Source organism: Anomaloglossus baeobatrachus, chromosome 2, assembly GCF_048569485.1.
Source record: "Anomaloglossus baeobatrachus isolate aAnoBae1 chromosome 2, aAnoBae1.hap1, whole genome shotgun sequence".
In the NCBI taxonomy this organism is placed as follows: Eukaryota; Metazoa; Chordata; class Amphibia; order Anura; family Aromobatidae; genus Anomaloglossus; species Anomaloglossus baeobatrachus.
In genome coordinates this window covers 356,882,734-356,908,907 of record NC_134354.1, presented here as the reverse complement: position 1 = coordinate 356,908,907, position 26,174 = coordinate 356,882,734, and the positions used below count along the sequence as shown (strand labels likewise).

The 26,174-nt window shown below is 42.1% G+C and overlaps 2 non-coding genes across 2 annotated transcripts; both read right to left on the bottom strand.

Annotated features, from left to right (window-relative positions):
- Nucleotides 1-19,530: 19,530 nt before the first annotated feature.
- TRNAI-AAU (transfer RNA isoleucine (anticodon AAU)) lies at nucleotides 19,531-19,603 on the bottom strand. Its single transcript has one exon. It is a non-coding gene; the product is annotated as a tRNA-Ile (tRNA).
- A 2,441-nt stretch (nucleotides 19,604-22,044) lies between these two features.
- Nucleotides 22,045-22,117, bottom strand: TRNAV-CAC (transfer RNA valine (anticodon CAC)). Its single transcript has one exon. It is a non-coding gene; the product is annotated as a tRNA-Val (tRNA).
- Between the last annotated feature and the right edge of the window lie 4,057 nt (nucleotides 22,118-26,174).

The window sequence follows — 26,174 nt, the reverse complement described above, 5'->3', positions numbered from 1 at the left end:
CCGCGTATGCCAACCTCTTCCTCGGCATGTGGGAGAGGTTGGTGTTCGGCGAGGGTGGCACCAGGCTTAGCTCCCATGTGCAGTGCTGGCTCAGATATATTGATGACGTTTTGTTTTTTTGGCAGGGCACAGTGGAGCAGCTCGATGAATTTATGGGGCATTTGAATACTAATAAATTTAACATCAAATTAACATACAAGCATAGCAGCAGGTGCATTGACTTTTTGGATATTAACATCGAGGTGGACCCTATGTCGATGATTCAGACTAGTGTCCATCGCAAATCCACTTCAGTCAATGCCCTGCTGCATGCATCATCTGCCCATACATCTTCCACAATACGCGCCATCCCGACTGGCCAGTTCCTAAGAACGAGGCGGATTTGTTCCACTGATGAGACATTTGAGTCACAATCGGCCGTCCTCAGAGGTCGATTCAGGGATCGAGGATACAGCAATCGCTGTGTCCGGAAGGGATATTTACGTGCTAAGCGGACCCCCCGTCAGCAGTTGCTTCAGTATACTTCTAAATCTCAAAAAACTGATCCCCCTATTCGTTTTATAGGCACTCACAACGACCACTGGCAGACCATGCGAGAAATTTTAAGCAAGCACTGGCCTGTTCTTCGATCAGATCCTGTCCTGGCTGATGTCCTCCCTCCTGGTCCTCTTATGACGGCTCGTCGTTCTAAAAACCTTCGAGATATTCTGGTAAGGAGCCATTACGTACCACCTATTCGTAACCCTTTCAGTACCCGTGGCCCCTTGGTTGGGTGTTTCCCATGTGGTCGGTGTTTGGCCTGCCAGAATATCATCCGCACTTCCACATTTATGTCATCCAATGGCACTAGGACATTCGACATCAGGTGTTATATTACGTGTGCTACTACATATGTTATCTACTACGCCACGTGTCCGTGCTCCCTCGTGTATGTCGGTCTCACTTCACGTGAGTTAAGGGTACGCACGAGGGAGCATGTGCGGGACATCAGTGCTGCTAAGGATACCATTGATCCTACCACGCTGAAAACACTCCCTAGGCATTTTTATAAGTTCCATGGGAGTAACCCGTCTGGACTTAAGATACGGGGCATCGATCATGTTCGTGGTGGGTCTCGTGGCGGTGATTTGAAAAAACGATTAGCTCAGGTTGAGGCTCGATGGATCTCCACTTTGGACACCTTGGCCCCTAATGGACTCAATGAGAACATTAGCTTCGTGTCCTTCCTATAATTTGATATCTTTTTAGCGTCATAATCTCCTCTCGTCTCCCTTTTCTGTAATTCCTATTTTTAACCTTATCGTTTGTGTTTTTCATGAGTGTTGTTTTTAATTGTTTTGTCATCTATATTTTTATCCTTGCACTACTATGAGCAATGCCTTGCTCACCCTTGTAGTGATCTCTGACCTGATATTAATTATTGATACATTACTTTTTAGACCTATCCCTCCTCTATGCTGTTTGGGTGATTAATTGTTGTTTGGCTGGTCTACGACTTGGAATTCCGCCGGACATATCATATTTGGGATACCTGAAGAATCATCATTCCATCCTCTTATGGCGAAAATTTTACGATCTTCAAGCCCCGGTGGTCTTTTTCGCGTTCAAGATTCAGAAAAATCGAAGAATTATCTGCACGTCCTCAAGTGGCTTTTTGAGTAATTTTAATTGTACCACTCTTCCATCTGATCCTCATTTTTTATGTGGTATTATCTACCTGAGCTTTGGCACTTTTCAATTGTACAATAACAATATTGTGATATGTATCGTGAACTACTTTAATTGCTCGGATTTATATTATTCCCCCAGGGCGTTCTTTGGCACCTGTCTGACACACATGCACACTCTGTCTCCGGGGATACGCGTCCCTCGGACCAGGTGGCTGGTGGGGACAGGGCTCAGGACGCAACGGGGGGTTTCCTGGTCCCTTTTGGTTCTGTCGTCCTGATTGGGAATGGTGGGGCGTGGTTGTGGGGTTGACGCGTCCCCAGTAATCACGTGGGACCTTTCCATCAGGTATGAAGGCCGATGATGATATATATTTTTCCTTTTGGACCATCAGTGATTGAATTGTGTAGCATTTAAATCTCGGGAGAAGTACGTTCTAGATCTCATTACTACTTCCGGCCCTACCTATAAATAGCGTCCCTAGTTACCATGCTAATTGGGTGGCATTTTCGTTAGCAGCCCTGATCGTGTAGGTTAGGTCTATATGGTATGATACATCACGAATATTTTTGTGGCTTTTGGTTTTATTCCTATCGACCGGGACTGGTGAGGCGTGTCTGTGGGGCTGACGCGCCCACAGCGTTCATGTGGAATCTTCCCTCTGTATGGTAATCCGCACAAATCTTTAACTTGATTGCTATTGGCTAACCTGTACGTCAATCATTCGGCGCTAGTGAGAAGCCACTCCAGGGACTTATGATGACTTCCTGTTATTATCAGGAAGTGCGTCCGTAGTTACCATACAGACCGGGCTGGAGCTCTGATAGCGATACTGCTTATCTGGTTTATGGCTTCTGGGCTTAAATACCTAGCGGCTTAATAGAGATTAGCCTGGACGCACCATGGATGATTAGACTGAACAGGTTTTAACCACCTTGAGGTATGGTGTTAATCAAAGCTTGTTGTCAAGGTGTGATAGGTCACTTCCGGTTTCTACGTCACTCCCAGCCACCCAGCTGTTTGATTCCACATTAGGAGGGGGATATATAGGAGGCATGTAGGTCATGGGGTTATTACCTCGGTTTTCCACCTTGATAAAGCTATCCTCGCGAAACGCGCGTCGGATGGAGACCTTTGGCTTCTCTTAGGGATATTTTCCTAATCTCATTGGGACTGCTTTTTATCGTGGCTGGCTGCCCTGGACTGGCTTGCATTGCACTTCAGCACCTTAGGTAAGAGAATTCCCTTATCCTGCACACTTGTGTTACATGGTTATTGTATGTTATCTCCTATTCTGCTGTGCACTGGTATTCAGCAACAGCGTTGCCAGCAGGATCACCACGAGTTCCTACCCACACCTGGTGGGAAACCATGGTTTTGATCTGACTATGCCTTATATCTTATAAAGCAGCCCCCCCATTTCCTGAATATTCATACCAACTACCTGGACCTTCCCAGGCCTATAGCCGCCTTTTATATAGATAACTACTAGTTAATCTTTTGATCCACTGGATAGGCTATTGAAACTGGTTTAGTCCTAATTATTGATATCCCTAGGAATTATTGGTAGTGTACCATTTTAATTATAACCTTTTTCTTGTTGTGTATTCAATAAAAATTATGTACCTTTTGCACTTTACTCTTGTTCTCCTGTTTATTATTCTCATAATGAGTAGTGCTGGCATCTCCCCTGCTTAATTTTGGCAGGCTTGGTGCCCATAAATTAATGGCTCTTTATGTGAGTTATGTTTTGTTATCATAAACTGTCAGTACTAACAAAAAAAAAAAATCGACAAAAGAAATTTATTTGAAAAAACAGTCCCCAAAACATTTCCTCTTTCACCAATTTATTGTAAGAAAAAAAATAAAGGGGTCCCACGACGACTCTGGACCGTCTAGAATATGGGGGGGAGACACTCAGGGAACGTATCCCCCATTTTCTAGGAGTGCGGACCCTTCTTGTGAGGAGTGTGGGTGCGATGAATCTGCACTCACTCTCCCCGGGTCCACAGCAGCAGAGTCCATGTCGTAATGGTTGCTACCAAAGCTGCAATGCCCTGCTCATGAGGTAAGGGCATGCCTAATCAGGAGAACTACTGTAGAAGAAGCTCTGCTCACTGGTATATAGGTGCTCAGAGGTAATAATAGATAAAATTAGTGAGTAGCCTCGGCACTCTAAATCTCCCAGACTAAGTCAGTAAGTCACAACGGATAGTAATGCAAAATCACTCTTTATTGGTCCGTATTAAGAAAAAAAAATTTTTCATAAGCATATATGTTTTTGTCCAAAACAAGTTACAAATCACGTTTCGGCCTGAGCCTTCGTCAGATTGGACTTATCTGCATGTAATCATGAAAAATGACAATAATCAGTATCACATAAGAGTGAGAGAACAATAACATAAACTCGAACAATGTAGAGGTACAATTGGGATGTAGCAAAAAAATTGCAACACAGCAAGAAATGAAACACATGATACAAATGTCATAATACAGTACAAGGACAATATAGTAATGACAAATATGGGGTCAGAGTAGGCTTAGACAGCTCTGGTACGAAAAAGATGTCAATCATAAAGTAACATGTGCAGTAGGTGTAGAGCTACAGTATGCATGGCAGAGCTAATGGGTAGACCGATTATAGAAAAAGAATGGAGAAAAAGTGGAGAAAAAGTGGAGAAAAAATGGATAAAAAGTGGAGAAAAAGTGAAGAAAAAGTGGAGAAAAAGTGGAGAAAAAGTGGAGAAAAAAATGGATAAAAAGTGGAGAAAAAAATGGATAAAAAGTGGAGAAAAAGTGGAGAAGAAGTGGAGAAGAAGTGGAGAAGAAGTGGAGAAAAAGTGGAGAAAAAGTGAAGCACCCTTTGGTGCCTTTCATGTGGCACTAAGGGGTGCTTCGCTTTGTATTTAGCCAAAAAAATGAAAACAAAATGACGTAGGGTTCCCCCTAGTTTTGTAGCCAGCTAGGGTAAAGCAGACGGCTGCAGCCTGCAGGCCACAGCTGCCAACCTCACCTTGGCTGGTAATCCAAAACTGAAGGCACCCCATGCTGTTATTTTAAATTAAATAAATAATTAAAAAAAAAAACACGTAGGGGTCCCCCAAAATTGGATCACCAGCCAAGGTAAAGCAGACAGCTGAGGCCTGATATTCTCAGACTAGGGAGGTCCATGGTTATTGGACTCTCCGCAGCCTAAAAATAGCAGGCCGCAGCCTCCCCAGAAGTGGCGCATCCATTAGATGCGCCAATCCTGGTGCTTCGCCCCAGCTCATCCCGCGCCCTGGTGCGGTGGCAAACGGGGTAATATATGGGGTTAATACCAGATGTGTAATGTCACCTGGCATTAAGCCCTGGGGTTGGTGAGGTCAGGCGTCTATCAGATACCCGACATCACCAACCCAGTCAGTAATAAAAAAAAATAGACGACAAACACATTTTTATTTGAAAAAACACTCCCCAAAACATTCCCTCTTTAACCAATTTATTAGAATGAAAAACAAATCCAGGTCTGGTGTAATCCAAGGGGTTGCCATGACGATCCACACTGTCCCAGTTAATGAAGAGCAGGATGTTCCCCATTGGCTGGGAGAGCAGTGCAGTGACCTGAGCTAACATCAATGGGTCAGCCCAGGTCACTGCAGGGGATGACAAGTGCTGCTGTCAGCGAGGTACATTACCTGCGCTGATCTCCAGCACACTGACAGCCCCTGTCACTGAGTTCAATGACCGCCGCCTTCACAGCCAAGAATCGCGAGAGGCCCGTGACGTCACCGCTAGTCAGTCTCGGGTCGGAAGCGAGAGAAGGTGATGTGACAAGCGGCGGCCATGAAGGACAGTGACAGCGCTGAGGTTGGGATGGCGGGACTTCATCACCGCAGGCAGGGCCGGCTCCAGGTTTTTGTGGGCCCCGGGCGGAAGAGTCCCAGTGGGCCCAATAAACACGCAGACACACACACATACACAGATACATACACGTACATATACATATTTAAAGACAAACACACAAAAACACATATAAACAGACAAATCTATACAGTCATATACACTGACATACATAGATACACATCATACATGCATACATACAGAGACACACACTGCTATGCTGCATATATAAAAAAAAGGGAACCAGCACGATCTGAAATTGGCATGCATCATATAAAAAGTGAAAATTCACAAATTTATTCCAACTGTACTATAATAAAAAAATGAGATTTTTAGCAAATAATTGATCAATTTTTTGAGCCACCCCTGCCAACGTGGTTGTAGTTATGCTACAAATGTCTGGTGGCTGGTCACCACCATGCTATGCACGCCTGATCTTGGTTTGCAATATATTCCTCCTGTTGGTAGCTGTACACATTCAGTTGCCTCACCCTTTCCACAGGCATTGCTAATTAAGCACCATACTTGGATCTGGTCCGCCTTTATCAATGGTTGCTCTCTGGCACTGGGAGGGTCAGTTCTGATATAGTCCTGGTATGTGTAGAGCTTGCTCCACATGCTGGGACCTGGGCTGGCCTCTATACACACTTGCCTCTTTTGCAACATAGAAGCGGTTATATATACAGGTTACAGGTATGTGTGCTCCATTATGGTTCTGCTTTTAACTTTATCTAGGAGGCCGCATGGCACATGAAATACAGAATATAGAGTAGGACCCCCCTATTGAGATTTGCCGTGACGTTGGCAGGGGTGGCTCAAAGAATTGATCAATTATTTGCTAAAAATCTCATTTATATTACAGTACAGTTGGAATAAATCTGTGAATTTGCACTTTTTATATGATGCATGCCATTTTCAGATCGTGCTGGCTCCCCTCTCTCTCTGTTTGGTTGTAGTTATGCTACAAATGTCTGGTGGCTGGTCACCACCATGCTATGCACGCCTGATCTTGGTTTGCAATATATTCCTCCTGTTGGTAGCTGTACACATTCAGTTGCCTCACCCTTTCCACAGGCATTGCTAATTAAGCACCATACTTGGATCTGGTCCGCCTTTATCAATGGTTGCTCTCTGGCACTGGGAGGGTCAGTTCTGATATAGTCCTGGTATGTGTAGAGCTTGCTCCACATGCTGGGACCTGGGCTGGCCTCTATACACACTTGCCTCTTTTGCAACATAGAAGCGGTTATATATACAGGTTACAGGTATGTGTGCTCCATTATGGTTCTGCTTTTAACTTTATCTAGGAGGCCGCATGGCACATGAAATACAGAATATAGAGTAGGACCCCCCTATTGAGATTTGCCGTGACGTTGGCAGGGGTGGCTCAAAGAATTGATCAATTATTTGCTAAAAATCTCATTTATATTACAGTACAGTTGGAATAAATCTGTGAATTTGCACTTTTTATATGATGCATGCCATTTTCAGATCGTGCTGGCTCCCCTCTCTCTCTGTTTGGTTGTAGTTATGCTACAAATGTCTGGTGGCTGGTCACCACCATGCTATGCACGCCTGATCTTGGTTTGCAATATATTCCTCCTGTTGGTAGCTGTACACATTCAGTTGCCTCACCCTTTCCACAGGCATTGCTAATTAAGCACCATACTTGGATCTGGTCCGCCTTTATCAATGGTTGCTCTCTGGCACTGGGAGGGTCAGTTCTGATATAGTCCTGGTATGTGTAGAGCTTGCTCCACATGCTGGGACCTGGGCTGGCCTCTATACACACTTGCCTCTTTTGCAACATAGAAGCGGTTATATATACAGGTTACAGGTATGTGTGCTCCATTATGGTTCTGCTTTTAACTTTATCTAGGAGGCCGCATGGCACATGAAATACAGAATATAGAGTAGGACCCCCCTATTGAGATTTGCCGTGACGTTGGCAGGGGTGGCTCAAAGAATTGATCAATTATTTGCTAAAAATCTCATTTATATTACAGTACAGTTGGAATAAATCTGTGAATTTGCACTTTTTATATGATGCATGCCATTTTCAGATCGTGCTGGCTCCCCTCTCTCTCTGTTTGGTTGTAGTTATGCTACAAATGTCTGGTGGCTGGTCACCACCATGCTATGCACGCCTGATCTTGGTTTGCAATATATTCCTCCTGTTGGTAGCTGTACACATTCAGTTGCCTCACCCTTTCCACAGGCATTGCTAATTAAGCACCATACTTGGATCTGGTCCGCCTTTATCAATGGTTGCTCTCTGGCACTGGGAGGGTCAGTTCTGATATAGTCCTGGTATGTGTAGAGCTTGCTCCACATGCTGGGACCTGGGCTGGCCTCTATAAACACTTGCCTCTTTTGCAACATAGAAGCGGTTATATATACAGGTTACAGGTATGTGTGCTCCATTATGGTTCTGCTTTTAACTTTATCTAGGAGGCCGCATGGCACATGAAATACAGAATATAGAGTAGGACCCCCCTATTGAGATTTGCCGTGACGTTGGCAGGGGTGGCTCAAAGAATTGATCAATTATTTGCTAAAAATCTCATTTATATTACAGTACAGTTGGAATAAATCTGTGAATTTGCACTTTTTATATGATGCATGCCATTTTCAGATCGTGCTGGCTCCCCTCTCTCTCTGTTTGGTTGTAGTTATGCTACAAATGTCTGGTGGCTGGTCACCACCATGCTATGCACGCCTGATCTTGGTTTGCAATATATTCCTCCTGTTGGTAGCTGTACACATTCAGTTGCCTCACCCTTTCCACAGGCATTGCTAATTAAGCACCATACTTGGATCTGGTCCGCCTTTATCAATGGTTGCTCTCTGGCACTGGGAGGGTCAGTTCTGATATAGTCCTGGTATGTGTAGAGCTTGCTCCACATGCTGGGACCTGGGCTGGCCTCTATACACACTTGCCTCTTTTGCAACATAGAAGCGGTTATATATACAGGTTACAGGTATGTGTGCTCCATTATGGTTCTGCTTTTAACTTTATCTAGGAGGCCGCATGGCACATGAAATACAGAATATAGAGTAGGACCCCCCTATTGAGATTTGCCGTGACGTTGGCAGGGGTGGCTCAAAGAATTGATCAATTATTTGCTAAAAATCTCATTTATATTACAGTACAGTTGGAATAAATCTGTGAATTTGCACTTTTTATATGATGCATGCCATTTTCAGATCATGCTGGCTCCCCTCTCTCTCTGTTTGGTTGTAGTTATGCTACAAATGTCTGGTGGCTGGTCACCACCATGCTATGCACGCCTGATCTTGGTTTGCAATATATTCCTCCTGTTGGTAGCTGTACACATTCAGTTGCCTCACCCTTTCCACAGGCATTGCTAATTAAGCACCATACTTGGATCTGGTCCGCCTTTATCAATGGTTGCTCTCTGGCACTGGGAGGGTCAGTTCTGATATAGTCCTGGTATGTGTAGAGCTTGCTCCACATGCTGGGACCTGGGCTGGCCTCTATACACACTTGCCTCTTTTGCAACATAGAAGCGGTTATATATACAGGTTACAGGTATGTGTGCTCCATTATGGTTCTGCTTTTAACTTTATCTAGGAGGCCGCATGGCACATGAAATACAGAATATAGAGTAGGACCCCCCTATTGAGATTTGCCGTGACGTTGGCAGGGGTGGCTCAAAGAATTGATCAATTATTTGCTAAAAATCTCATTTATATTACAGTACAGTTGGAATAAATCTGTGAATTTGCACTTTTTATATGATGCATGCCATTTTCAGATCGTGCTGGCTCCCCTCTCTCTCTGTTTGGTTGTAGTTATGCTACAAATGTCTGGTGGCTGGTCACCACCATGCTATGCACGCCTGATCTTGGTTTGCAATATATTCCTCCTGTTGGTAGCTGTACACATTCAGTTGCCTCACCCTTTCCACAGGCATTGCTAATTAAGCACCATACTTGGATCTGGTCCGCCTTTATCAATGGTTGCTCTCTGGCACTGGGAGGGTCAGTTCTGATATAGTCCTGGTATGTGTAGAGCTTGCTCCACATGCTGGGACCTGGGCTGGCCTCTATACACACTTGCCTCTTTTGCAACATAGAAGCGGTTATATATACAGGTTACAGGTATGTGTGCTCCATTATGGTTCTGCTTTTAACTTTATCTAGGAGGCCGCATGGCACATGAAATACAGAATATAGAGTAGGACCCCCCTATTGAGATTTGCCGTGACGTTGGCAGGGGTGGCTCAAAGAATTGATCAATTATTTGCTAAAAATCTCATTTATATTACAGTACAGTTGGAATAAATCTGTGAATTTGCACTTTTTATATGATGCATGCCATTTTCAGATCGTGCTGGCTCCCCTCTCTCTCTGTTTGGTTGTAGTTATGCTACAAATGTCTGGTGGCTGGTCACCACCATGCTATGCACGCCTGATCTTGGTTTGCAATATATTCCTCCTGTTGGTAGCTGTACACATTCAGTTGCCTCACCCTTTCCACAGGCATTGCTAATTAAGCACCATACTTGGATCTGGTCCGCCTTTATCAATGGTTGCTCTCTGGCACTGGGAGGGTCAGTTCTGATATAGTCCTGGTATGTGTAGAGCTTGCTCCACATGCTGGGACCTGGGCTGGCCTCTATACACACTTGCCTCTTTTGCAACATAGAAGCGGTTATATATACAGGTTACAGGTATGTGTGCTCCATTATGGTTCTGCTTTTAACTTTATCTAGGAGGCCGCATGGCACATGAAATACAGAATATAGAGTAGGACCCCCCTATTGAGATTTGCCGTGACGTTGGCAGGGGTGGCTCAAAGAATTGATCAATTATTTGCTAAAAATCTCATTTATATTACAGTACAGTTGGAATAAATCTGTGAATTTGCACTTTTTATATGATGCATGCCATTTTCAGATCGTGCTGGCTCCCCTCTCTCTCTGTTTGGTTGTAGTTATGCTACAAATGTCTGGTGGCTGGTCACCACCATGCTATGCACGCCTGATCTTGGTTTGCAATATATTCCTCCTGTTGGTAGCTGTACACATTCAGTTGCCTCACCCTTTCCACAGGCATTGCTAATTAAGCACCATACTTGGATCTGGTCCGCCTTTATCAATGGTTGCTCTCTGGCACTGGGAGGGTCAGTTCTGATATAGTCCTGGTATGTGTAGAGCTTGCTCCACATGCTGGGACCTGGGCTGGCCTCTATACACACTTGCCTCTTTTGCAACATAGAAGCGGTTACATATACAGGTTACAGGTATGTGTGCTCCATTATGGTTCTGCTTTTAACTTTATCTAGGAGGCCGCATGGCACATGAAATACAGAATATAGAGTAGGACCCCCCTATTGAGATTTGCCGTGACGTTGGCAGGGGTGGCTCAAAGAATTGATCAATTATTTGCTAAAAATCTCATTTATATTACAGTACAGTTGGAATAAATCTGTGAATTTGCACTTTTTATATGATGCATGCCATTTTCAGATCATGCTGGCTCCCCTCTCTCTCTGTTTGGTTGTAGTTATGCTACAAATGTCTGGTGGCTGGTCACCACCATGCTATGCACGCCTGATCTTGGTTTGCAATATATTCCTCCTGTTGGTAGCTGTACACATTCAGTTGCCTCACCCTTTCCACAGGCATTGCTAATTAAGCACCATACTTGGATCTGGTCCGCCTTTATCAATGGTTGCTCTCTGGCACTGGGAGGGTCAGTTCTGATATAGTCCTGGTATGTGTAGAGCTTGCTCCACATGCTGGGACCTGGGCTGGCCTCTATACACACTTGCCTCTTTTGCAACATAGAAGCGGTTATATATACAGGTTACAGGTATGTGTGCTCCATTATGGTTCTGCTTTTAACTTTATCTAGGAGGCCGCATGGCACATGAAATACAGAATATAGAGTAGGACCCCCCTATTGAGATTTGCCGTGACGTTGGCAGGGGTGGCTCAAAGAATTGATCAATTATTTGCTAAAAATCTCATTTATATTACAGTACAGTTGGAATAAATCTGTGAATTTGCACTTTTTATATGATGCATGCCATTTTCAGATCGTGCTGGCTCCCCTCTCTCTCTGTTTGGTTGTAGTTATGCTACAAATGTCTGGTGGCTGGTCACCACCATGCTATGCACGCCTGATCTTGGTTTGCAATATATTCCTCCTGTTGGTAGCTGTACACATTCAGTTGCCTCACCCTTTCCACAGGCATTGCTAATTAAGCACCATACTTGGATCTGGTCCGCCTTTATCAATGGTTGCTCTCTGGCACTGGGAGGGTCAGTTCTGATATAGTCCTGGTATGTGTAGAGCTTGCTCCACATGCTGGGACCTGGGCTGGCCTCTATACACACTTGCCTCTTTTGCAACATAGAAGCGGTTATATATACAGGTTACAGGTATGTGTGCTCCATTATGGTTCTGCTTTTAACTTTATCTAGGAGGCCGCATGGCACATGAAATACAGAATATAGAGTAGGACCCCCCTATTGAGATTTGCCGTGACGTTGGCAGGGGTGGCTCAAAGAATTGATCAATTATTTGCTAAAAATCTCATTTATATTACAGTACAGTTGGAATAAATCTGTGAATTTGCACTTTTTATATGATGCATGCCATTTTCAGATCGTGCTGGCTCCCCTCTCTCTCTGTTTGGTTGTAGTTATGCTACAAATGTCTGGTGGCTGGTCACCACCATGCTATGCACGCCTGATCTTGGTTTGCAATATATTCCTCCTGTTGGTAGCTGTACACATTCAGTTGCCTCACCCTTTCCACAGGCATTGCTAATTAAGCACCATACTTGGATCTGGTCCGCCTTTATCAATGGTTGCTCTCTGGCACTGGGAGGGTCAGTTCTGATATAGTCCTGGTATGTGTAGAGCTTGCTCCACATGCTGGGACCTGGGCTGGCCTCTATACACACTTGCCTCTTTTGCAACATAGAAGCGGTTATATATACAGGTTACAGGTATGTGTGCTCCATTATGGTTCTGCTTTTAACTTTATCTAGGAGGCCGCATGGCACATGAAATACAGAATATAGAGTAGGACCCCCCTATTGAGATTTGCCGTGACGTTGGCAGGAGTGGCTCAAAGAATTGATCAATTATTTGCTAAAAATCTCATTTATATTACAGTACAGTTGGAATAAATCTGTGAATTTGCACTTTTTATATGATGCATGCCATTTTCAGATCGTGCTGGCTCCCCTCTCTCTCTGTTTGGTTGTAGTTATGCTACAAATGTCTGGTGGCTGGTCACCACCATGCTATGCACGCCTGATCTTGGTTTGCAATATATTCCTCCTGTTGGTAGCTGTACACATTCAGTTGCCTCACCCTTTCCACAGGCATTGCTAATTAAGCACCATACTTGGATCTGGTCCGCCTTTATCAATGGTTGCTCTCTGGCACTGGGAGGGTCAGTTCTGATATAGTCCTGGTATGTGTAGAGCTTGCTCCACATGCTGGGACCTGGGCTGCCCTCTATACACACTTGCCTCTTTTGCAACATAGAAGCGGTTATATATACAGGTTACAGGTATGTGTGCTCCATTATGGTTCTGCTTTTAACTTTATCTAGGAGGCCGCATGGCACATGAAATACAGAATATAGAGTAGGACCCCCCTATTGAGATTTGCCGTGACGTTGGCAGGGGTGGCTCAAAGAATTGATCAATTATTTGCTAAAAATCTCATTTATATTACAGTACAGTTGGAATAAATCTGTGAATTTGCACTTTTTATATGATGCATGCCATTTTCAGATCGTGCTGGCTCCCCTCTCTCTCTGTTTGGTTGTAGTTATGCTACAAATGTCTGGTGGCTGGTCACCACCATGCTATGCATGCCTGATCTTGGTTTGCAATATATTCCTCCTGTTGGTAGCTGTACACATTCAGTTGCCTCACCCTTTCCACAGGCATTGCTAATTAAGCACCATACTTGGATCTGGTCCGCCTTTATCAATGGTTGCTCTCTGGCACTGGGAGGGTCAGTTCTGATATAGTCCTGGTATGTGTAGAGCTTGCTCCACATGCTGGGACCTGGGCTGGCCTCTATACACACTTGCCTCTTTTGCAACATAGAAGCGGTTATATATACAGGTTACAGGTATGTGTGCTCCATTATGGTTCTGCTTTTAACTTTATCTAGGAGGCCGCATGGCACATGAAATAAAGAATATAGAGTAGGACCCCCCTATTGAGATTTGCCGTGACGTTGGCAGGGGTGGCTCAAAGAATTGATCAATTATTTGCTAAAAATCTCATTTATATTACAGTACAGTTGGAATAAATCTGTGAATTTGCACTTTTTATATGATGCATGCCATTTTCAGATCGTGCTGGCTCCCCTCTCTCTCTGTTTGGTTGTAGTTATGCTACAAATGTCTGGTGGCTGGTCACCACCATGCTATGCACGCCTGATCTTGGTTTGCAATATATTCCTCCTGTTGGTAGCTGTACACATTCAGTTGCCTCACCCTTTCCACAGGCATTGCTAATTAAGCACCATACTTGGATCTGGTCCGCCTTTATCAATGGTTGCTCTCTGGCACTGGGAGGGTCAGTTCTGATATAGTCCTGGTATGTGTAGAGCTTGCTCCACATGCTGGGACCTGGGCTGGCCTCTATACACACTTGCCTCTTTTGCAACATAGAAGCGGTTATATATACAGGTTACAGGTATGTGTGCTCCATTATGGTTCTGCTTTTAACTTTATCTAGGAGGCCGCATGGCACATGAAATACAGAATATAGAGTAGGACCCCCCTATTGAGATTTGCCGTGACGTTGGCAGGGGTGGCTCAAAGAATTGATCAATTATTTGCTAAAAATCTCATTTATATTACAGTACAGTTGGAATAAATCTGTGAATTTGCACTTTTTATATGATGCATGCCATTTTCAGATCGTGCTGGCTCCCCTCTCTCTCTGTTTGGTTGTAGTTATGCTACAAATGTCTGGTGGCTGGTCACCACCATGCTATGCACGCCTGATCTTGGTTTGCAATATATTCCTCCTGTTGGTAGCTGTACACATTCAGTTGCCTCACCCTTTCCACAGGCATTGCTAATTAAGCACCATACTTGGATCTGGTCCGCCTTTATCAATGGTTGCTCTCTGGCACTGGGAGGGTCAGTTCTGATATAGTCCTGGTATGTGTAGAGCTTGCTCCACATGCTGGGACCTGGGCTGGCCTCTATACACACTTGCCTCTTTTGCAACATAGAAGCGGTTATATATACAGGTTACAGGTATGTGTGCTCCATTATGGTTCTGCTTTTAACTTTATCTAGGAGGCCGCATGGCACATGAAATACAGAATATAGAGTAGGACCCCCCTATTGAGATTTGCCGTGACGTTGGCAGGGGTGGCTCAAAGAATTGATCAATTATTTGCTAAAAATCTCATTTATATTACAGTACAGTTGGAATAAATCTGTGAATTTGCACTTTTTATATGATGCATGCCATTTTCAGATCGTGCTGGCTCCCCTCTCTCTATGCTGCATATATACATACATACAGACACACACATACTGCTCTGCATGCATACATACATATAGACAGACACACACACACTGCTCTGCTACATACATACATATAGACAGACACACACATACTGCTCTGCTGCATACATACATACAGACACACACACACACTGCTCTGCTGCATACATACATAAAGACAGACACGCATACTGCTCTGCTGCATACATACATGCATACATACATACAAACAGACACGCATACTGCTCTTCTGCATACATACATACATACAGAAAGACACGCATACTGCTCTGCATGCATACATACAGACACGCATACTGCTCTGCTGCATACATACATGCATACATACAGACAGTCACGCATATTGCTCTGCTGCATATATATATACATACATACAGACACGCATACTACTCTGCTACATATATACATACATATATACAGACACGCATACTGCTCTGCTGCATATATATATATACATGCACGCATACTGCTCTGCTACATATATACATACATACAGAAACGTATACTGCTCTGCTGCATACATACATGCATACATACAGACAGACACGCATATTGCTCTGCTGCATATATATATACATACAGACACGCATACTACTCTGCTACATATATACATACATACATACAGACACGCATACTGCTCTGCTGCATATATACATACATACACGCATACTGCTCTGCTGCATATATACATACATACATACATACAGACATGCATACTGCTCTGCTACATATATACATACATACAGACACGTATACCGCTCTGCTGCATACATACATGCATACATACAGACACGCATATTGCTCTGCTGCATATATATATACATACAGACACGCATACTACTCTGCTACATATATACATACATACAGACACGTATACTGCTCTGCTGCATAAATACATGCATACATACAGACAGACACGCATATTGCTCTGCTGCATATATATATACATACATACAGACACGCATACTACTCTGCTACATATATACATACATACATACATACAGACACGCATACTGCTCTGCTGCATATATACATACATACAGACACGCATACTGCTCTGCTGCATATATACATACATACATACAGATACGCATACTGCTCTGCTGCATACATACATGCATACATACAGACAGACACGCATATTGCTCTGCTGCATATATATACATACAGACACGCATACTACTCTGCTACATATATACATACATACAGACACGTATACTGCTCTGCTGCATACATACATACATGCATACATACAGACAGACACGCATATTGCTCTGCTGCATATATATATATATATATACATACATACAGACACGCATACTACTCTGCTACATATATACATACATACATACAGACACGCATACTGCTCTGCTGCATATATACATACATACAGACACGCATACTGCTCTGCTGCATATATACATACATACATACAGACACGTATACTGCTCTGCTGCATATATATACATACATACAGACACGTAAAGTGCTCTGCTGCATATATACATGCGTACATACAGACACGCATACTGCTCTGCTGCATATATACATACATACAGACAAGCATACTGCTCTACTGCATATATACATACATACATACATACACGCATACTGCTCTGCTGCATATATACATACATATAGACACGCATACTGCTCTGCTGCATGCATACATACAAACACACACCTTGCTCTGCGGGGCCCACACACGTGGCTCCGGGGGCCACACACACGGCTCTGCGGGGCCCACACACGCAAGGGGGGACAGGGAGGGGCGGGGAGGGAGTGATGTCCCACATACTGATCAGGTCACGGTGCAGATGGGGCCCACACAGCGCCGGAGGGAAGCGATGTGCTGGGGGTCGCTGGCTGGCACTGTGACTCCTTCATCTGTGCGACCGAGCAGGACGCCGGGCGGTAGCTCCGCCCACAGATGATGCTCAATGCAGGAGAACACAGTGAACGCTGTGGCCTGCGGGCCTTAAAGGGCCGGCAGCCACAGTTTCCAGTGCCAAGGACTGCTGCCCCCGGGCCGACCGCAGGTAAGCCGAGCAGGACCGTGTGTGTGTGTGTGTGTGTGTATACGTGTGTACGTGTGTACATGCCGCGGGCAGGAGGGGGCGGAGCGAGCTGAGCGGGGAAGTGTGGGCTTCCTGCACGTAACTAGGATAAACATCGGGTTACTAACCAAAGCGCTTTGGTTGGATACCCGATGTATATCTTGGTTACCAGCTTGTGGCAGGCTGCCAGCGATGGCTCCTGCACACTATAGCTGTAAAAAGCCCTGCTTTTTGCTGCTAGAACCGTTCTCGAACGTATCTAGAGCTATCGAGCTTTTGCAAAAAGCTCGAGTTCTAGTTAAATCTCGAACAGCCCCCAAAATCACTCGAGCCTAGAACTAGAGAACCTCGAACTGCGCTCAACTCTACCCAGGACCTTCTGCGTGTTAAGCAGAAATGATGACCACTACACTATGATACCTGACGAAAAGTTACTGTGTATTGGCTAGCAGAGCAGAATTGTGACTGACGGGGCCTTTTTATTGCTGAAGGAAAGTATTTTTGGTTAATGAAACATTTACAATTATTATTACATATTTTACCAGTTTTATTCCTACAAACGGATTTTGCTTAAATTGAAGTTTATATTGAATGTGTTACTTTTTTCTCCATAATTTGGACTTTTGCTTTTGTATTTATGGGAACTATATATTTTGAAACATATAGGATTTTTATAATATGGGATTATGTTTTCTGCTAAAATGGTCAATAAAAAAGAAACCCAAAATCGTAGTTCTCTTTGTGATGGAAGCCAAAATGTATTGTCATTTGGCAACGAAACCAAGAATTTCACATATTACAAGTCGATAGGAAATTACTTCAACACCAAAAACAGATTGGTTTCACTGGGGATTGAACCCATGACCTTCTGCGTGTGAAGCAGACGTGATGACCACTACACTATGAAACCTTTGAAATCCTGCAAAGTAATGGCAATTAGAGTCGAGTTTTGACCGCCAGGGGAAAAAAACAAATTCGTAGCTCTGTTGGTGATGGAAGCTAAAACATCCCGTTATTCGGCAACAAAGCCAAGATCTTTATATACTGCAGGTTGATAGGGGATTATTTCAACACCAAGAACACATGGGTTTCACTGGGGATTGAACCCAGGACCTTCTGCGTGTTAAGCAGACGTGATGACCACTACTCTATGAAACCTGATGGAAAGTTACTGTGTATTGGCTAGCAGAGCAGAATTGTTACTGACGGGGCCTTTTTATTGCTGAAGGAAAGTATTTTTGGTTAATGAAACATTTACAATTTTTATTACATATTTTACCAGTTTTATTCCTACAAAGGGATTTTGCTTAAAAGGAAGTTTACATTGAATGTGTTACTTTTTTCCACATAGTTTAGTTGTTTGATTTTGTATTTAAAGGAACTATATATTTTGAAGCAAACAGGATTTTTATAATATGGGATTATGTTTTCTGCTAAAATGGTCAATAAAAAAGAAACCCAAAATCGTAGTTCTCTTGGTGATGGAAGCCAAAATATATCATCAGTTGGCAACAAACGAAAGAATTTCATATGTTACAGGTTAATAGCAAATTACTTCCCATCATTCGGCAACAAAGCCAAGAACTTCATATATTGTAGTTTAATTGAGTATTGTTTTAACACCAAGAACAGATTGGTTTAACTGGGGATTGAACGCAGGTCTTTCTGCGTGTTAAGCGGACGTGATGACCACTACTCTATGAAACCTGATGGAAAGTTACTGTGTATTGGCTAGCAGAGCAGAAATGTGACTTACGGGGCCTTTTTATTGCTGAAGGAAAGTATTTTTTGTTATTGAAACATTTACAATTTTTATTACAAATTTTACCAGTTTTATTCCTACAAAGGGATTTTGCTTAAAAGGAAGTTTACATTGAATGTGTTACTTTTTTCCACATAGTTTAGTTGTTTGCTTTTGTATTTAAAGGAACTATATATTTTGAAACAAACAGGATTTTTATAATATGGGATTATGTTTTCTGCTAAAATGGTCAATAAAAAAGAAACCCAAAATCGTAGTTCTCTTGGGGATAAAAGCCAAAATATATAATCAGTTGGCAACAAAACAAAGAATTTCATATGTTACAGGTTGATAGCAAATTACTTCAACAGCGAAAACGGCTTGTTTTTACTGGGGATTGAAAACAGGACCTTCTGCGTGTGAAGTAGACGTGATGACGACTTCACTATGAAACCTGTAAAATCCTGCAACGTAATGGCATTTAGAGACGAGTTTTGACCACCAGGGGAAAAAAAATAATAATTTGTAGTTCTGTTTGTGATGGAAGCCAAAACATCCCGTCATACGGCAACAAAGCCGAGAACTTCATATATTGTAGTTGGATAGCATATTATTTCAACACTAAGAACAGATTGGTTTCACTGGGGATTGAACCCAGGACTTTCTGCGTATTAAGCAGACATGATGACCACTACACTATGAAACCTGATGAAAAGTTGCTGTGAATTGGCTAGCAGAGCAGAATTGTGACTGACGGGGCCTTTTTATTGCTGAAGGAAAGTATTTTTGGTTAATGAAACATTTACAATTATTATTACACATTTTACCAGTTTTATTCCTACAAAGGGATTTTGCTTAAATTGAAGTTTATATTGAATGTGTTACTTTTTCTCCATAGTTTGGGCTTTTGCTTTTGTATTTATGGGAACTAAATATTTTGAAACAAATAGGATTTTTATAATATGGGATTATGTTTTCTGCTAAAATGGTCAATAAAAAAGAAACCCAAAATCGTAGTTCTCTTTGTGATGGAAGCCAAAATGTATTGTCATTTGGCAACGAAACCAAGAATTTCACATATTACAAGTCGATAGGAAATTACTTCAACACCAAAAACAGATTGGTTTCACTGGGGATTGAACCCAGGACCTTCAGCGTGTGAAGCAGACATGATGACCACTACACTATGAAACCTTTGAAATCCTGCAAAGTAATGGCAATTAGAGTCGAGTTTTGACCGCCAGGGGAAAAAAACAAATTCGTAGCTCTGTTGGTGATGGAAGCTAAAACATCCCGTTATTCGGCAACAAAGCCAAGAACTTTATATACTGCAGGTTGATAGGGGATTATTTCAACACCAAGAACACATGGCTTTCACTGGGGATTGAACTCAGGACCTGCTGCGTGTTAAGCAGACGTGATGATCACTACTCTATGAAACCTGATGGAAAGTTACTGTGTATTGGCTAGCAGAGCAGAATTGTTACTGACGGGGCCTTTTTATTGCTGAAGGAAAGTATTTTTGGTTAATGAAACATTTACAATTTTTATTACATATTTTACCAGTTTTATTCCTACAAAGGGATTTTGCTTAAAAGGAAGTTTACATTGAATGTGTTACTTTTTTCCACATAGTTTAGTTGTTTGATTTTGTATTTAAAGGAACTATATATTTTGAAGCAAACAGGATTTTTATAATATGGGATTATGTTTTCTGCTACAATGGTCAATAAAAAAGAAACCCAAAATCGTAGTTCTCTTGGTGATGGAAGCCAAAATATATTATCAGTTGGCAACAAACGAAAGAATTTCATATGTTATAGGTTAATAGCAAATTACTTCCCATCATTCGGCAACAAAGCCAAGAACTTCATATATTGTAGTTTAATTGAGTATTGTTTTAACACCAAGAACAGATTGGTTTAACTGGGGATTGAACGCAGGTCTTTCTGCGTGTTAAGCGGACGTGATGACCACTACTCTATGAAACCTGATGGAAAGTTACTGTGTATTGGCTAGCAGAGCAGAAATGTGACTGACGGGGCCTTTTTATTGCTGAAGGAAAGTATTTTTTGTTATTGAAACATTTACAATTTTTATTACAAATTTTACCAGTTTTATTCCTACAAAGGGATTTTGCTTAAAAGGAAGTTTACATTGAATGTGTTACTTTTTTCCACATAGTTCAGTTGTTTGCTTTTGTATTTAAAGGAACTATATATTTTGAAACAAACAGGATTTTTATAATATGGGATTATGTTTTCTGCTAAAATGGTCAATAAAAAAGAAACCCAAAATCGTAGTTCTCTTGGGGATAAAAGCCAAAATATATTATCAGTTGGCAACAAAACAAAGAATTTCATATGTTACAGGTTGATAGCAAATTACTTCAACAGCGAAAACGGCTTGTTTTTACTGGGGATTGAAAACAGGACCTTCTGCGTGTGAAGTAGACGTGATGACGACTTCACTATGAAACCTGTAAAATCCTGCAAAGTAATGGCATTTAGAGACGAGTTTTGACCACCAGGGGAAAAAAAATAATAATTTGTAGTTCTGTTTGTGATGGAAGCCAAAACATCCCGTCATATGGCAACAAAGCCGAGAACTTCATATATTGTAGTTGGATAGCGTATTATTTCAACACTAAGAACAGATTGGTTTCACTAGGGATTGAACCCAGGACCTTCTGCGTGTTAAGCAGACATGATGACCACTACACTATGAAACCTGATGAAAAGTTGCTGTGAATTGGCTAGCAGAGCAGAATTGTGACTGACGGGGCCTTTTTATTGCTGAAGGAAAGTATTTTTGGTTAATGAAACATTTACAATTATTATTACACATTTTACCAGTTTTATTCCTACAAAGGGATTTTGCTTAAATTGAAGTTTATATTGAATGTGTTACTTTTTTCTCCATAGTTTGGTCTTTTGCTTTTGTATTTATGGGAACTAAATATTTTGAAACAAATAGGATTTTTATAATATGGGATTATGTTTTCTGCTAAAATGGTCAATAAAAAAGAAACCCAAAATCGTAGTTCTCTTTGTGATGGAAGCCAAAATGTATTGTCATTTGGCAACGAAACCAAGAATTTCACATATTACAAGTCGATAGGAAATTACTTCAACACCAAAAACAGATTGGTTTCACTGGGGATTGAACCCAGGACCTTCTGCGTGTGAAGCAGACGTGATAACCACTACACTATGAAACCTTTGAAATTCTGCAAAGTAATGGCAATTAGAGACGAGTTTTAACCGCCAGGGGAAAAAAAACAAATTCGTAGCTCTGTTGGTGATGGAAGCTAAAACATCCCGTTATTCGGCAACAAAGCCAAGAACTTTATATACTGCAGGTTGATAAAGGATTATTTCAACACCAAGAACACATGGGTTTCACTGGGGATTGAACCGAGGACCGTCTGCGTGTAAAGCAGACGTGATTTCCACTACACTATGAAACCTTTGAAAGCCTGCAAAGTAATGGCAATTAGAGACGAGTTTTGACCGCCAGGGGAAAAAAAAAACAAATTCGTAGCTCTGTTGGGGATGGAAGCCAAAACATCCCATCATTCAGCAACAAAGCCAAGAACTTCATATATTGTAGTTTAATTGAGTATTATTTCAACACCAAGAACAGATTGGTTTTACTGGGGATTGAATGCAGGACCTTCTGCGTGTTAAGCAGACGTGATGACCACTACTCTATGAAACCTGATGGAAAGTTACTGTGTATTGGCTAGCAGAGAAGAATTGTGACTGACGGGGCCTTTTTATTGCTGAAGGAAAGTATTTTTGGTTAATGAAACATTTACAATTTTTATTACATATTTTACCAGTTTTATTCCTACAAGGGGATTTTGCTTAAAAGGAAGTTTACATTGAATGTGTTACTTTTTTCCACATAGTTTAGTTGTTTGCTTTTGCATTTAAAGGAACTATATATTTTGAAACAAACAGGATTTTTTTAAAATAGGATTATGTTTTCTGCTAAAATGGTCAATAAAAAAGAAACCCAAAATCGTAGTTCTCTTGGTGATGGAAGCCAAAATATATTATCAGTTGGCAACAAAACAAAGAATTTCATATGTTAGAGGTTGATAGCAAATTACTTCAACAGTGAAAACGGCTTGATTTTACTGGGGATTGAACCCAGGACCTTCTGCGTGTGAAGTAGACGTGATGACGACTCCACTATGAAACCTGTGAAATCCTGCAAAGTAATGGCATTTAGAGACGAGTTTTGACCGCCAGGGGAAAAAAAAAATAATTTGTAGTTCTGTTTGTGATGGAAGCCAAAACATCCCGTCATTCGGCAACAAAGCCGAGAACTTCATATATTGGAGTTGGATAGCGTATTATTTTAACACTAAGAACAGATTGGTTTCACTGGGGATTGAACCCAGGACCTTCTGCGTGTTTAGCAGACGTGATGACCACTACACTATGAAACCTGCCGAAAAGTTACTGTGTATTGGCTAGCAGAGCAGAATTGTGACTGGCGGGGCCTTTTTATTGCTGAAGGAAAGTATTTTTGGTTAATGAAACATTTACAATTATTATTACATATTTTACCAGTTTTATTCCTACAAAGGGATTTTGCTTAAATTGAAGTTTATATTGAATGTGTTACTTTTTTCTCCATAGTTTGGTCTTTTGCTTTTGTATTTATGGGAACTATATATTTTGAAACAAATAGGATTTTTATAATATGGGATTATGTTTTCTGCTAAAATGGTCAATAAAAAAGAAACCCAAAATCGTAGTTCTCTTTGTGATGGAAGCCAAAATGTATTGTCATTTGGCAACGAAACCAAGAATTTCACATATTACAAGTCGATAGGAAATTATTTCAACACCAAAAACAAATTGGTTTCACTGGGGATTGAACCCAGGACCTTCTGCGTGTGAAGCAGACGTGATGGCCACTACACTATGAAACCTTTGAAATCCTGCAAAGTAATGGCAATTAGAGACGAGTTTTGATCGCCAGGGGAAAAAAAAACAAATTTGTAGCTCTGTTGGTGATGGAAGCTAAAACATCCAGTTATTCGGCAACAAAGCCAAGAACTTTATATACTGCAGGTTGATAGGGGATTATTTCAACACAAGAACACATGGGTTTCACTGGGGATTGAACCCAGGACCTTCTGTGTGTAAAGCAGACGTGATTTCCACTACACTATGAAACCTTTGAAAGCCTGCAAAGTAATGGCAATTAGAGACGAGTTTTGACCGCCAGGGAAAAAAAAAACAAATTCGTAGCTCTGTTGGGGATGGAAGCCAAAACATCCTATCCTTCAGCAACAAAGCCAAGAACTTCATATATTGTAGTTTAATTGAGTATTATTTTAACACCAAGAACAGATTGGTTTTACTGGGGATAGAACGCAGGACCTTCTGCGTGTTAAGCAGACGTGATGACCACAACTCTATGAAATCCGATGGAAAGTTTTTGTGTATTGGCTAGCAGAGCACAATTGTGACTGACGGGGCCTTTTTATTGCTGAAGGAAAGTATTTTTGGTTAATGAAACATTTACAATTTTTATTACATATTTAACCAGTTTTATTCCTACAAAGGGATTTTGCTTAAAAGGAAGCTTACATTGAATGTGTTACTTTTTTCCACATAGTTTAGTTGTTTGCTTTTGTATTTAAAGGAACTATATATTTGGAAACAAACAGGATTTTTATAATATGGGATTATGTTTTCTGCTAAAATGGTCAATAAAAAAGAAACCTAAAATCGTAGTTCTCTTGGTGAGGGAAGCCAAAATATATTATCAGTTGGCAACAAAACCAAGAATTTCATATATTACAGGTTGATAGCAAATTACTTCAACAGCGAAAACGGCTTGTTTTTCCTGGGGATTGAGCCCAGAACCTTCTGCATGTGAAGTAGACGTGATGACTAGCGATGAGCGAGTACTAAAAAGCTCGGGTGCTCGAGGCTCGGGCCGAGCATCCCAAGATACTCGTGTACTCGGCCCGAGCAACGAGCCCAATGTTATCCTATGGGAGACCCGAGTATTTTTGTGAAATGACCCCCGGCAGCATGGAGAAACCCTAAAAATGTCACAAAAGTCTCAGAAGAGTGCTCAAATGACATGGCAACAGCATGGGGAAGACCCCTTGAAGCATTTATCACTCAAAAGTAACAGCTGTGAACAATTTTGTCCGCGTTTTACGCCATTTTTACGGACTCACCAGAAAACCTTCCAAAATGACCCCAAAATGATTTTTCATGGCAGAAATGTTAAGGGCACATACCCAATAGTGAGATAGAGCTGGTGTATGTTACTTTTTGAGATTAATACATGAAAGATTTTACGTAAAACATTGTGTGGCACTCCGATGTCCCTGAGAAGAGACGTACATGAAGGCCTCTTGAGTCTAATGTGCCCATTTTGAGGAAGTGAGTCTTTGTAGTATTTTCCTTTGGCAGGGCAGCCAAAAATTGGGAGGTTCACCAATGCCCCTGCATACAGACGTGCATGAGGGCCTGTAAACCTGAAGTGCCCATTGTAAGGAAGCGGGTCTATTGTAGTATAGCCCTTTGGCAGGGCAGCCAAAAATTGGGAGGCGCCACATTGTCCCTAGATAGAGACGTGCATGAGGGCCTGTAAACCTGAAGTGCCCATTGTAAGGAAGTGGGTCTATTGTAGTATAGCCCTTTGGCAGGGCAGCCAAAAATTGGGAGGCGCCACGTTGTCCCTAGATAGAGACGTGCATGAGGGCCTGTAAACCTGAAGTGCCCATTGTAAGAAAGTGGGTCTATTGTAGTATAGCCCTTTGGCAGGGCAGCCAAAAATTGGGAGGCGCCACATTGTCCCTAGATAGAGACGTGCATGAGGGCCTGTAAACCTGAAGTGCCCATTGTAAGGAAGTGGGTCTATTGTAGTATAGCCCTTTGGCAGGGCAGCCAAAAATTGGGAGGCTCCACGTTGTCCCTGGATAGAGACCTGTTAGGTTCTTAGTGCCTCCGTGCTTGCATTTAAAAACCGCACGTGTGTGCCTGTTGGTGGCAGCTTTCCGCTGCACTTGTGTGCGTTTTGCAAAAACTTGGATATAACGCACAAGTCTAGTGAATACACATCAGCACAGCATTGCAAAATGCGCAAGGGCGTTGGCAACGAACAAGGAAGTGGACGTGATGGTGGTGCAGGCGGAGACCGAGGTCGTGTGCAAGCTCTAATTTCACCACAACAAAGGGCCACATCTACTCGCTCGCACGCCCTGTCCCAAATTCTTGGGGACCGCAGCAGTACAC